The sequence below is a fragment of the Peromyscus eremicus genome, chromosome 13, assembly GCF_949786415.1.
Source record: "Peromyscus eremicus chromosome 13, PerEre_H2_v1, whole genome shotgun sequence".
In the NCBI taxonomy this organism is placed as follows: Eukaryota; Metazoa; Chordata; class Mammalia; order Rodentia; family Cricetidae; genus Peromyscus; species Peromyscus eremicus.
The window spans coordinates 21,702,421-21,717,637 of record NC_081429.1 but is presented as its reverse complement, the minus strand read 5'-3'; the positions used below and the strand labels follow the sequence as shown (position 1 = coordinate 21,717,637).

Here is a 15,217-nt window from a genome sequence, read left to right as displayed (position 1 = left end):
GAAGCGCAGAGGAGGGGACAAAGGCTGCAACACGCCACCTTCTGGAGATGACACAACCATTGTAGTCAAACACAATGGCAGCTGAGTAAAGCCAATCTGGATCTACTTATATAGTTTTTATTATAGCAAGTATACACAACACACAACCTTACACAACTGCCCTGTCAACAGTCCATCATGGATGGGGGGCATTGTTTATGGGGCCCAACTCTTCCCTGCTGAACTAGATAGATTCTTGGGGAGGGGAGTCTGTATTCACTTGCAAAGCCACTAGTGAGCCCATTGGGTTCCAATGGATAGTTCTAAAGCCATGGTCATATAGACGGCCCTATTTAAACTCCGTGGATTACAAAACAAAAGAAAAAGATATGAATGTAGAAAGGAGTTTTGTAGGGAGGGGAGTAGGGTTTGGTAAGGGGTGAGAGGGAAGTAAGAGAGGGCGGTGGTGAGCGTGATCAGATCACACAATACACATATGTGAAATTACCAGTGAACAAATTTAATTAATGATAGAAGTAAACTAGACGGAAGGGAGCTGGGGAGACAGTTCAGTGGGTAAGGGTACTTGTAGCACAATCATGAGGACCTGAGTTCAAGTCCCCAACAACCCTGTAAAAAGCTGGGTGTGACCATGTGGGCCTACAGCCCCAGCACTGTAAGGGGGCAGAGACAAGGAGGATCACGGGGCCTTGCCGGCTTTCAGCCAGGCTCCAGTTTCAGTGAGAGACCCTATCTCCTGGGAATGAGGTGGGAGAGTGAAAGACCAGGACACCTAACCTCCTCCTCCTGGCTCCTGCACGTGCACATGGGTACTGACTCCCCTTCCCTCAGCCCTCCATGTTATTAGATAGCTCAGGATTGATTGAAGAGAGCCACACCAAGGTGATGCCCCTAGTGTGGAGGCGTTCTAGAAATAGTCTAGATGATCAAGTCCTCCTAAGGCTGTAGGAGAGGAGAAGGAAGAAAAGATGATGTGTGGTGGCTGGGAGGTACACACGTGGAGTGAACAGAGAGAAGAATCAATGGTGACAGAAGACAGATGTCCTTGAGGTTGGAGAGTAGGCCTCCAGGGGCCCCCAAAGTGATAGAGAACTGAGCAATAATGATGCGGCCATGCAGAAAGAAGCATCGCCCACAGGTGACAGAAAGTGCAGTCTCTAGGATCCAGAGACCACATGAGAAAACACAGGTTAGAAAACAGCCCCTCAGCCTCCTGCATTGCGACGTTTCAATTTCTCCATTGTCTCTTTCTTGTTTGTTTCATTCTAATCGTTTTGAAAGTCCCTAGAAAATCTGTATGTTCTATAGCCTGAAGAGACTTGCCAGCTACATGAAGAAATCCTCCACTCTGGAATACTGATCCACAGCTCCATTCAGTCACGATTCTCTTATTTAGAACAAGACAGGAGATGTTCCTACCAAGCCAAGGGGAAGCCTTGTGAAAGAGGCTGAGCTTCTCAGGTCTGGTTTTCAGTTTGGGAGAAGAAAAAGTGAAAACCCAGAAATGGCCAGGGGATTGGAAAGAGAAGAGTTGGTCAAAATGCCCAATAGAGAGGTACAGCCATTGGAGGGATGTCTTGGGGGCAGATGCAAGGCAAGCTGCCTGGGGCTGTCTCATGGGGCCATCCCAGACCTGAATCCCCACAAAGCTGATTAATTTAGACGGTGTCAGCCTTTCCACTCATTTTATTTTACTATGTTGAAGAAAAGCCTAGACTTTCCCCTCCGATGGTTAGGATTGGACAGTGTGGAGAGAACATTGTTGCAACTTGTATTCTGGTGGTTTGACATACCCCATAAATCGTGTGTGAAATCACTGCTCCCCTTGGATCTCCCCCGTACTTAGCAGCATCATGCAAAGCCTGACCTACTTAGCTCCAGTGGTGATGGAAGCAATACCTTCTTGTGGGAAAGTTCAACTGTTAAAGTCTCTCCTATAAGTATGAGCAGGCAATAATAGTAAGACATTTTTCCAACAAGACATCGTGTGAGCTGTGAGGTACTGCTCTAAATCATCCAGAAAGAACATGCGGAAACCCACAGAGTTGGTTTTGCCCTCCAAGTATACATTTCTATGCAGAATGGAAAACACTTTTTTTCTGAACATTGGGTTTCTTCTAGAGAGAAGAAAGCTAGAGTGATTCATGGTGACTCTTTTTCTGACCAAGAAAAGACATAATTGCTTTTACCCTAAGTTCTGCTTACTGTGATTGTCACTTATTAAGCACATGACTGTAATTCACCCCTACAGGAATCCTTTCTCTAAGGAAGTTATTGCTATTACTCGCTTGTTTTTGTTTTTTGAGACAGTCTCACTATCCCTGACTGACCTGGAACTCTGTATATAGAACAGACTGGCCTCAGACTCACAGACATACCTCTATGGTGTGCTGGGATATTCACCACCACACTCGGGGCCAGTCATTACTGTTATTCCCAATTATAAATAAGGAAGTTCCTGTCCAAGTGGTGTGGTGGTTTGAATGAGAATGACTCCCATAGGCTCACGTGTTTCAATACTTGGTCCCCAGTGATGGAACTGTTTGGGAAGGATTAAGGGGGTGTGGTTTTGTGGAAGGTGGTGTCACTGGGGTAGGCTTTGAGGTTGCAAAAGCCCATGACATTTCCCAGTTAGTTCCCTCTGACTTGTGGTTGTTGCCTCAACTTGTTATGATCTCTCAGCTACTGCTCCAGCACCATGCCCGCCTGCTCGCTACCATCTTTCCTGCCGTGATGGTCCAGGACTCTAACCCTGTAGAACTGTAAGCCCCAATGAACTCTTCTACAAGTTGTCTTGATCACAGCTGTGGAGGAGCTGCTTATAGATGTCATTTAGAGGCCCCCAGATAAGGCTGTGCGAGTAATGGACATATCTGCCCCCACCCCCATGAACACACACACACACACACACACACACACACACACAGGCACAGCTCAAAAGCGCTCTAGCCCTGCATGTCAGTAGAAGGGTCCCCAGAACGGTGCCCGATGAGGCCGCTTCTGTCCCTGGCTGTGTGGTTTTTGCCTAGTGAGTTGGTCCCACCACCTTGCTGCAGCCTCAGCAAGGTGCCAGCTGTTGGAGCTTGCTCGGTGCTGCCAGGCTGCAGAAGGACCCTTTCCCGGGTCTGTTGTGGTGGTGCCCCAGCATCAGAGGCTGGAGCCTCGGGTCCCCCAAGCGGCGGTCGGTCTAGCAGATAATGGTGGCTCAAATCATGGCTCTCTCGATCAGCTTTTGAGGGGCTGCGCTGGAAACATTTGGTCTGGCAGCTGACCGTGCTTCCAAGTTGTGAGCTATTCTGTCTCATAAATATAGTACGGTGGCAGAAGGTATTTGTGGTTTGGAGTATCAAGCTACCTACCTACCCAGAGCATTTTCTTAAAGAAGGGCACTCAGCCCTGGAGATAAGGAAACTGCCTTCTTGGATTTTCACCACATAAAGCTTAGGTTGTTTGTGTGCCTCCAAAGAATGCTGCTCCCAGTGCAACCCTTTCCTAGCCATCCTCCTCACCAAGGCATGCTTAAGATGGCAAGGACCTGCTGGTGCCAGCCGCTGCAGCCCCGACATCTGTTCTGCCCTCTGCCTATCCTTAGCCCCAAGGGCAGCACTGCTCTTGAAGTCCTTCTGCTCCCGGGTTGCCTTTCACCGGGCGCAGGTTCGCTCCTAGCTCTTACCAGGGCTGGCCAGCCCTCCTTCAGCATCAGAGCCTGTAGGGGCTTCTCACACATCCTGCCCCTCCTCTGTAGTCTAGTTACTGCCTTTGCGTAATTAAATCACTTGTAATTCTCAGAGAAAGCTTCTAGTCCATAAGAATCATAAAACCGTGGGGCAAGCTCTCCCCACCCCCACCTCCCACACATCATTTGGGGTGTGCCCCAGTAAATACTTGGAGGAAAGGATCTAGGAGCCTGGAGACAGGAATTACTGGAGATTTTGCCTTAGAACTGGAATGGCTTTTCTGCACGGTGCCAGCCAGGCCAGTGTTTGAGCAGTGTGGTGGATGATTAATGGAACTAGGCTGTGACTGTAGATAACAAGGATCTAGGCAGATTTGGGTCAGTAAGTCACATGGATGTTATACTTCGCCTAGGAGGAAAGCCTCAAGATAGGAAACCCTGAGCCCAGGAAGATAATTAGAGATTGGGACTTTCGTTTGCTTGCCCCAAGTGCCCATGGGTCCCCATGTTGCCCTCTGCAAGATGTACATGAGGGGCCCCAGCCACACAGAGCTAGCTAATCTTGTCTGGAGGTTAATCCTGTTTAATTTCCTGTTGATGTCTATGTGGTGTAAGGCTCAGGGCCCCTCAGTCTCAACCCATCACTGGCAGATGGGAAGACAAAGGGTTATTCATTAGGATGTTGAATGTTTGATTCCACCTTCCCTAAAATGAAAATCTTTCCTGATTCAAAAGAATAATATAGGTCGTCCTTGACTAAAGGGCCTTGACTTAGGAGTTATCAGCTTTGCTGTGTTGCAAAAACAGCGTGTATTCAGTAGGAGCTGTCCTTGGAATCTTGGGGTTTGATCTTCTCCTGGGCCAGGGGTGTTTGATGGGGGTATTACCCTCTTGTGCTGTGCTGGACAGCAGCTCCCAGTCAGCTGTGGGCATGAGTGAAAGTCCCCAGCACCCTCCATGTGCTATGCTGCTCGACTGTGCCATTTGGTAGAGAAAAATAAAGCACTCTTTGAAAGTAGAATATTTTCTATCTACTGTGAGTTATTTTATCAGGATATAATCCCATTGCGCCTCAAGGAACATCTATTAATTTTGACTTTTTAATGGAATTTGTAAAAATCTGTAGTCACTCGTAATTCTGTTACTCATTGACAAATAGCTATGAGCATTTTAATTTTAAAAAAGATTTGTTTTTATTATTTTATATATATGAGTGTTTAGCCTGTATGTATGTCTGTGTACCATGTGTGTGCCTGGTACCACAAAGGTCAGAAGAAGGCATTGGATACCCAGGGACTGGATGGAGTTACTGATGGCTGTGTGAAGCCCTGTGGGTGCTGGGAATTGAACCAGGATCCTCTGGAAAAGCAGCAAGTGTTCTTAACTGCTGAGCCAGCTATCCAGACCCCCCGTGTTGGCATCTTAAAAGTGTATTAGCATCCAAACATTTTCAAGACAAAAATATTTAATCGTGTTAAGATTATATGTGGTTTTTATTGTTTTTACATTGAAAAGAGTAAGATTTTATTAAAAATTTTCCCAAAAATTAGTTTTTTGGTGCATTTGAAAATAAATTATAGACTTCCCACTAAATATACATTGTTAATTAGAGATATTTTCCTTTACTGAAATGCACAGATCTTGGATTTTTTTTTTTTTTAAACTCATTGAGTTTTGACAAGTGTGAAGGTGGTGAGCCTCACAGTATGGCCGGTCTTGATTGGGCTAAGTGAAGTGGGAAGACCTACCTGCCCATGGAAGGTAGCACCATCTGTCCCACTGGCTTGGCCCCAGACTGTGCAAAGTATAGCAGAGCTTTTCTCCTCCTCTGTTTCCTGACTGTATATACAGTCACCTTCAGCCACTGCTGGATGTGACTTCTGTACCATGATGGAGTCAAACCCACCCATCCTTAAATTGCAAAAGACACTAATTAAAACGATACCTTAAGTCAAATTAGAGCATCGTGGTAGATCACTATAAAATATTGCCAAAAGTAGCCCACAACCTCATAATACATTTGTGTTTGAAAATTAAGTGAAAATGATAAATACTTTCTCTAGTCACAATGTATCTGAAGAAATGACCCATGAAGTTTCTTTGTAAAGGGCACACAGTGTTTTAATTATATTTGTTCATATAATTTTTCAACTCGGCTTCATTTTTCTATGCGTGCTTTTCTTTTTATTTTATTATGCTAGGGAATAGTTTGCCTGTCTTTGGACTGGGTTATTTCCTTCTGGTGAATCAGGAAGACAAAGGCAGATTGTTTTGGGGTTTTGGTTTTTTGGGTTTTTTGTTTTGTTTTGAGACTAGGTCTCTTCTGTAGCCCAAGCTGGCTTATATCTTGATCTTCCTTCCTCAGCCTGCTCAGTTCTGGGAATGTTAGCAAGTGCCACCACACCCAGCTCTTCCCAGAGACAAATTGTGCTTACAGATACAGCTTTATCTTAGGGCAATTGGCATGCTTTTCCAACTTTTATCACCATGCAAGGGCTACTTATCCACTCCCTACTAAAGGAGTCAATCCGGGCTTCTGACATGCAGACTCTGATTGGCTGTTTCGTACAATGCTTGGTGGTGACGTTGATGCCCATGTGTGCTCATGAAGAGTTGGGGAGTTCTTCGTACAGTTTGGGGAGAGGCTACTTTGCTTTGGGTGAATCCTCATTTTATAGTGACCATGACAGTTTTTACAGTTTTGTAGGGACCATGATTTCTCGTTTTTCTATGAAGAATTGTAATTTACCGTCATTACCTTCCATTTGTCTTATATTATTTGGTAGTACATTTCAGAGCAATCTTCCAATAAGTAGGTGTCAAGATACGTGTCCACAGGGTTTTAAATGAATTATTCAGCCACCTCATATAGTACAGAGCAGCGGTGGGTCCTGTTCCTCACGGTTGCGTGTGTTCTACCATGCCATTTTGATCACTGTGTTCCCTGGGGAAAGGTTGTATTTAATAGGTTGGGTGTACTTACTGGGGACCTCTGTCTATCCATGGGCCTTGTGGCCACAGACACTGTGGCTTTTGACAGGCCATTGCCCTTGTCTGTCCCTTTTCACCTCTTCAGGGTTTGGCCGTGGGGAATCGGCTTCTGTAATTATATTTTCCTTCAGCTCAGTGTGTCTTAATATAACTTCCTTCCTTGACTTTGTGGTGTTTTTGCCTGCCGATGACAGTTTTCTGACTGACTTTTCCAAATAAGGATGTGCGCCGTCTGCAGCTCAGATCTTTCAGAACCCTCCTGAGTGCCAGCAAGTGCATCTTGTAGCTGTGCAAGAGGCGCTTCAAGAGTGGGGTGGCTTCCTATAATAGTCCTTTGGGCTCTTTGGCCAAAGGAAGGCAAGACATACTGGGGGTGAGAAAACATGCCAGTCAGAGCTCAGAAAGAAAAGGAAAAAAGATACCTAGAATCTGGGAGATTAAGACTATGTGATCCTTGGAAATGTTGCTCTAACAACCTGGGGACCATGACCAAGAACATAGGATGAGATGTTCTAAAGCTGGTGTCCCTAGTATGAGCATGTCAGCATCACTTGACGTTTCGGTTATGTAACCAGTAATTCATTCTTCCCCTTCCTCTCTCTCTCTCTCTCTCTCTCTCTCTCTCTCTCTCTCTCTCTCCTCCTCCTCCTCCTCCTCCTCCTCCTCCTCCTCCTCCTCCTCCTCCTCCTTCTTCTTCTTCTTCTCTCTCTCTCTCTCTCTCTCTCTCTCTCTCTCTCTCTCTCTCTCTCTCTCTCTCTCTCTCTCATTCTCATTCAGCTTTAAAGTTGGTAGTGTGTTGGTTTGGGCTGCTATAACAAAATGTCCCAGGCTGGGTAGCATACACCACAGCTTCTTACACTGTGGCTCACAATCCCATATCTGCCAGGGCCTGCACATGTTCATCTTGGAGTTTCACTGTTGTCTTGGTGCTGAACGCCTACCCTGCTCACTTTCACTGTGTGTGAGTCGTCACACCTCCTGAGGTCAAAGGACACTGCCTCAGACACCTGGGGTCAGGATGTGTTAGGAATTTTAGAGTTTTTTGCTGATAATAAAAAAATTTCAGCTCTTATAAGAGCGCAATGGTTTAAATACAGAAGTCAAGAGTTTTGTTCTCCTACCATCATTCCTCAGCATACAAGTTCACGTTAGTATCATTTAGGATTATATTGTGTGAAAATGTTTGGTTTTTCAAGATTGTTGTCTAAGTCGCTGACTTGGGTTTTATTTTATTTTATTTTATTTTTTAAAAAAAGGGTTTTATTTTTATTTATTTATTTATTTATTTTGATGAATTTGCTTTGGGAATCGGATAGAATTTCCAACCATTTCTGAAATGGCCCTAAATATACTTCTGCTTCTTTCATTTTTTTCATTTCATGCCAAGTGGTGTTCTTAGCATTGACAATCATAAAATCAAAATATTGATCTACTCTGAAAAACGTTGAAGATGTTTTACATCCTGTGCTGCCAAGTGTTCAGCCAAGATGTCTCTCATCATGTCAAAGTAAACAAGTGCATGGGCCTCATTAGTGTGCAGATTTGCCTTAATCTTTAATAGGTGGAAAAATTCCATGTATAGCAGAATTGCTTTTAGGTGAGTTTCCTTATTGTTTGTTACCAGTAATTGTTGGTTTTATAGTCATATTCTGTATAACTATTGCTTGAAGTCACATGAAGATTTGTTAGGCACAAAGATACCAGGAATAGAAAAGGTTCAAGAAGTCCTGACTTAAACAACAGATGTCTTAGTTTTGGAAGTTGTGGAGTCCAGGGTCAGTGGGATTAAAGGTGTGCGCCACCACAGCCTGGCTTGGACAAGGATGATCTTATCAACCACTCTTCATTGGGCACTTAACATTGGGCACCATGCCCTCCGTTACACATCTATCATGGATTGAATGTTTATCTCCTCCCAGCTCATAAGTTGAAGCCCCTAAGATCCAGTGTGATGGTGTGAGGACAGAAGGATTCAGGTCTGGTGAAATCCAGCTTAGCATGGCTGAGCTCTACCCAAGGCTCCTTGGGGGCTTGCAGAGGCTGCCTCCTTGGGGGATTATCCAACAGGATACAGACCAAGCACTGGTGTCTCTTTCTTTTAGGGTAACATCAATCCCATTATGGTGACTGCACCCTCAGGATTTCACCAGACCTGAATCCTTCTCTCCTCACACCATCACACTGGATCTTAGGGACTTCAACGTATGAGCTGGGAGGAGATAAACATTCAATGGATGTGTAACAGAGGGCATGGTGCCCAATGTTAAGTGCCCAATGAAGAGTGGTTGATAAGATCATCCTTGTCCTTTTGACAGGACCTAGGAAAGGGGAATTTTTCTGTGCCGCAGCTATGATATTTTTCTATTGGACAGAGGGTTGTGTGTCCTCAGCTGCTGCTGTATACCTCTCTTCCTAGGAGCCTGTAGAGGGTTAGGTGATAATGGTGGTTTGAATGAGAACTGTTCCCCATTGGCTCATGAATTTAAACACTTAATCCTCGGTTGTTGGTGCTGTTTGAGGAGGTTATGATACCTTTGGGAGAAGGAGCCTTGCTGGAGGAAGTCCATTACTGAGGGGCAGGCTGTGAGTTAATTGCCTCGCCCATTTCCTGTTTCCTCTCTCTGCTTCCTCTGTGTAAATGGAACTGAAACCAGCCAGTTTCCTGTTCCAACCAGCATGTCCAGCCTTCCTCACCATTGTGGACTCTAGCCCTTTGGAACTGTCGGCCAAAATAAACTCTTGAAGTTGTTTTTGGTCGCGATATTTTGTCACAGCCACGGAGAAGTAACTGCCTCAGATGAAGAGGAGGAAAGGTGACAACTTTCAGCCAGAGCACATTGCATGAAGGCCGGGCTGGTCACAGCCTTTTTTCACACCTTCTAGCACTTGAACGAGAACTAATAGAACCTTTGTACCTGTAACCCTAAAAGGAACAGATACTTCTACCACCTTCTGTGATGGTTAGCTTTAATTATCAACTCAACCTAACCTAGAGTTGCGTGAGGAAATCCTCAGTGAGGGGTTGCCCACACTGGGTTGGTTGTCCTAATTAATTGATGTGGAATAACCCAGCCCAGTGTGCATTTCCCCTCCCTAGGCAGGGGAAGAAGTTGAGCTGAGCACAAACAAGAGGGTGAGCCCTTTGTCTCTTGACTGTGGGTGGGTGTTTGAGGTTTCTGCCTTGACTTCCCCACAGTGATGGCTTGTAATCTGGAGTCACGAACTGGAAGTGAACCCTTTCTTTTGGTTGGGGTGTCTTACCACAACAACAGAAATGAAACCAGAGCACCCTCATGTCTCAGTCTGATGTTTCTCTGTGTGCCAAATCATAAAACAAAACAAAACAAAACAAAACAAAACAAAAGAACAAACAAATAAACTGCTTCTGCATCCGGCTCCCCACACTGACTCATTTTACAATGTCCTCTTTTTTTTTTTTTTTTTGTCTCCACTTACTAACAATTCACATTTTTTAAGCTTTAAACCGACCTTGCCGATTCTGAAATTACTTAAAAGAATTGTGCTTAAAGTAGGAAGTCTTGGTAATTGACATGAAAGCCCAAATAACTGAGCTGGCAAGATGGTTCAGTGGGCATTGTTGCTTGCTGTCCAGCCTGATGACCTGAGTTCAACCCCTGGAACCCACCTGGTGGGAGGAGAGAATTGACGCCCACAAGTTGTTCCCTGGCCTCCGCATGTGTGCCATGGCATGCACCCATACCCCCAATAAAGAAAGCCCAAATAATTGCCTGACTTTTATGCAGTAAGCACAACATGCAAAGGGCTTAAGTAGATTCGGTCTGGATTCACAAACTTTGTTCTTTAAATAGCAATGTAAAGTTGATTTTCTGGTAGTTGATCAGACTGAAAGGTGTACCCAAGTCCCCAGTCCCGCCTTCCACTTAATTGGCACCCACATTTACTCTTTCTTTTCATTGTTTTTAGAAGAGACATGGATCGCTGGGTCATGCTCAGGAATAAGCTGGGTATGAAACGTGCCACACAGACCATCCCACCCCCAGGGTCCCCTCTGTAGAGTCCTCTGTCCCGAGCATTCCATATTGGACCAGACTCTGGAGGAGACCTTTACTGAGAACACAATTATCCCTCACGGTGGCTTGCCTCTCTGCTTCGGGACCTGCATTAATAGTGGGGTACTTGGCTGGTTTCTCCAATCCTTGGGACTTCACATGTATATGTGATACCCGAAGGACCAAGCATATAAAAGACACTACCGGTTTGTGGGACGAGACCCAGGAAGTTGGTGAATAAGTGGCTGCTGCAAACCTGCAGGAGAGGTCCGAGACAGCCCTTCTGTTGTTTTTTTTCAGTATACGTTGTTTTAATTTCCTAACCTTTTCTCATTTGCGTAGATATTGGACTTTGATGGGGGGGCCTTACATACACTGAGCACATGGAGCACCTTGCAGTACCCTCAGCCTTTTGTCGTTTCAAAGACAGTGACATGCACTGTAGATGATGGGGGACTGGGAAGAGCCATCAAAGAGAATGAAAATGGCCCCCTAATGCTGTCACAGTGATCACCAACCTTGTAATGTGTACTCCTTCAACCCACTTTCCTGGATTGCACCTGTAATACATTTGTGTTCTAATCCTGTGGAGATGCTGTTCATCACGTGCACTTTCCTTGTGACACATTGGGAGCATTTCCTGTATCCGCCCATATTTTTCAAAAGCATCACCATTGTATCTGAAGATCAGTGTAGTAGATGGCTGGTTTAAGTGTAGCAGCCTGTATTGTGTACTGGTGATTTGGCTCAAGTAGATTTTAGATACTCTTACAACAACAACAACAATAAAAAAAAAAAGTCAAGTGACTGAAATGCTGCATGTGTTAACTTGCTTGGCTTAGTAATCACTCCACGTGCCTATATGTGTATCGAAGACGTCATCCTGCGCACAGTAAACATACACAGTAAAAAGCAAAGGAAGGTGACTGCGGCGTCTCCACAGCACCCATTTAACTTAGTGCTGTGTGTGAAGAGCATTCTAGCTGAACATCTCAGCATCTGCCCTCGGGGTCCAGCCCCAGGGGTGTGCCAGGACCGGAGTTAGAGCCCAGCTTCCATCCCATTCATGCCTCTCTTGGTGGGTCCTTCCTAACCCAGGTGCCCTGCTTTTGTTGAATCTTATAAGTATCCAAGCAGGAAAAAAACCAAAAAACAAAAAACAATGCTTTGTTTTAATTGTGTGTCATAAACAAAACGATTCTTTTTTGTTTTCTTTTTGTTTTTTTGTTTGCTTTTTGAGCCTGGGTCTTTCTACATAGCCCTGGCTGTCCTGGAACTCACTATGTAGACCAGGCTAGCCTTGAACTCACAGATCTGCTGCCTCTGCCTCCTGAGTGCTGATGTTAAAGGCATGTGCCACCATGCCCAGCTTGAGAAAATTCTGGGATTTTTTTGGGTTTTTTTGGGGGGGGGGTGGAGGCTAGAGTTACAGATAGTTATGAGCCACTATATTGGTTTTAGGAGTCAAATTCCTAAAGTTTGTAAGAGCAGCTAATGCTCTTAACTGCTGACCCATCACTCCAACCCCCACTTTTTTTTTTTAATGCTTCTTTTACCTTGAAAATTTTAGACAAATGTTCCACAAGCTTACACCAGCTAGCCCATTCTTTCCTCACTGGTTTAAAATGTTGCCTGTGTAGATTGCTAAAATCTCATATTCCCTCAATGCTGTTTGTGAGCTTTTTGTTTTGTTTCATGAACCTGTGTAGTGTTGTTGCAGCACCGAGCCGTTATGTTGTATTTCTGTATCTACTAGAGTGACCCTACCGTCATTGTTTCCTTTTCAATGTATCCCTGCCTATTTTGACCAGTTTGTTGCTCTTGATTTAGAATTTTTCTGCCAAAGACTGGGATGTTAAATGCTGTCAACTTTGCAGGTGATGATGGTTTTAACCAGGGCTTAGCTCTGTCTGTGCTGTGCAGAGCATCCAGGGGAGACGGAGGCTGTATCCTCAGAGACTGTATCCACCAGTGCTTAGCTCTGTCTGTGCTGTGCAGAGCATGCAGGGGAGACGGAGGCTGTATCCTCAGAGACTGTATCCACCAGTGCTTAGCTCTGTCTGTGCTGTGCAGAGCATCCAGGGGAAAACGGAGGCTGTATCCTTAGACCGTATCGTCAAAGCACATTTGAAGATCAAGCAATTTAATTTAGCCTCACAGCTCTGGTTTGCTAACCCTGTTCTAGATGAATCCTAGAATCACTTTGTTAAGTCCTTAGAAATTCTGACTATACTCATACACACATACAAAGTACATCATATAGTACACACACACACACACACACACACACACACACACACACACACACAGAGCCTGTTATAGACACATTGCATATGATTCTCACATTACATAGTAAAGGGAGAGGGATTTGGACAAAATGATATTGTCTTCCTAAAGAAAGGTAATGTCTCTATAGCATCAAGTCTCCCCTGTGGGCAGCATTCATCATTACCATTCGTCGATCACCAGTATTTCATGTTTGCCCTCTAGTGGGTTCTGCAGACTTCTGGTGAATGTTAAGCCCTGTAGTTTCTTCCACTCTGGTTGCCAGTATGAATTCAGTCTTTTTCAGCAATCTTATGATTCCCAGCCTTGTCCGTGGTTTGTTAGATCACAGGACTGGAGGAGTCCTCCACCCACAGGCTCCCCGCTCCCAGCAGGCCTCACCCTGATGTGATCCATCCTCCAGCACCCAATGATTCTGCGCCGGAGTTAAGAGCCTTTTGTCTCCGCTTCTAGCTTTCATTTCACATCTGCTTATTTCATTTTCTTCTGGCACACACAGCATCTGTTACTGGAAGACCGGTAAATCCTGGGGTCGCTCTCCGTGGCAGACCTTGGCTCACGGATACACTTTTCCACTATTGTAGATCTGCGTTTATATTGCTTGTGTTAAAGCTGAGGGAACAGGAGCCATCCGTGCTGCCCTTTTGAATTCTCCAAGACAGAATCGCCAGAAGCTTTGGTCTCAGTCTTCTCATCGGAATACACCGACCCCCCCTTAGCTTCAGGGTAAACATGAAAACCTTGGAAAGCTTACAAACTATGGGAAAATGAGTCCCAGACTGAGACAGGCTTCCCTGTCCCTGCTTCAGGACACCGTTTCAATTTGTAGTTGGGCTAGCCTTTGCGGTGTCTTTGCCTGCCTGTTACTGGTTTTCTTCCCCAGCCTCCTAGAGGCTACAAGAGAGCCAGACTTAGAATGTTTTAACCTAAAATCTCTAGCAATAGCTGCAAGGCCTGGCATTCAGAGGGAGGGAGGTACTTCAGGTGGGAACTGTGTTGAGTTAATGAACTCGGCACACTGCTTCTCCTCCTCCTCCTCCTCTTGTTTTGTTTTGTTTTTGTTTTCAGGACAGGGCTTCTCTGTAGCCCTGGCTGTCCTGGAACCCACTCTGTAGACCAGGTTGGCCTCAGACTCAGAGATCTGCCTGCCTCTGCCTCCCAAGTGCTGGGATTAAAGGCGTGCGCCACCACCGCCCACCAGGGTCTACAGCAAGCTTCCTAAGGTGACATGAGTGACAAACACAAGAGCCTCCTTTCAAAGTTATCATGGCACTGGAACAAGGGGACAAAGCTCAGCTCAAGACAGGCCGGGAGAACCCAGGAGGGCACCTCACCCTCTGAGCTGAGCCGGGGATGGATGCAGATGCTGGCCAGCTGGGCTCCTCCCCACACAATTACTCGCTGCAGCTTTCCTTAGAACCAATGGGATCTTCTCAAGCCATCAGGCTCCAAATCCCTTCCCCTTCCTGTGGGATGCTGCTCTTCCTCCACTGTATTCTGTCCCCTTTCATGCTTTATCTTAGCAAGAGCAGTCCCGCATCCCTGCTCATTTGTCCCAGGTACCCCGTGGTGCTCTTGGTCATACTCATGTTTGTGTTTCATACATGTGCGCAGTTTGCTGAGTACAGCAGGCAGTGGTCTCTTGTGATGTCACTACCTGGCCCTCGTGGGATGTGTTCCTGGGGCTCCTAATCCACATAGTCAACCGCACATTGAAAATATTTGAAAAAAAATTGTATGCGTATAGAATATGCATGTGTATAGAACATTTTTCTTATCACCACCTTAATAGTCTAGTGTAGTCTTGCGTATAGTATTTACATATATTAGGCATTATAAATAATCTAGAGATGACTCATAGTATAGGCAAGGATGTTCACAGGTTATATGCAAACACCACAGCATTTTATTTAAGGTACTTGAGCATCCATGGAGTTTGGTATCTGCAGGATCCAGAAAGAGTTCCCTTCCAGAGACTCATCGATGACTGTACCTAGGTAGCACATAGGCCAAGGCCACTTTTTCAGCTTTATGAGATCCTTAAGATGTTGCTTTGATGGTGTTGGGTTGTCAGCAATATTGCAACCTAGATTCTGTTTTCTCCATAAATAAGAGCCTACCACTTTTTAATCTGACCCTTCAGAATACAAGAATTAATTTTGATTTTAGCTGAACAAAGTGTAATTCAGAAAGAAGCCAGCTCCAGACCTGCTTTGTATCTGTTTCTGAAACT

The 15,217-nt window shown here is 45.2% G+C and overlaps 1 protein-coding gene across 1 annotated transcript in view; it reads left to right on the top strand.

The window, feature by feature from the left end:
- The window catches only part of Mtcl1 (microtubule crosslinking factor 1), a 117,786-nt gene that overhangs the window by 49,463 nt on the left and 53,106 nt on the right, over positions 1–15,217 (top strand).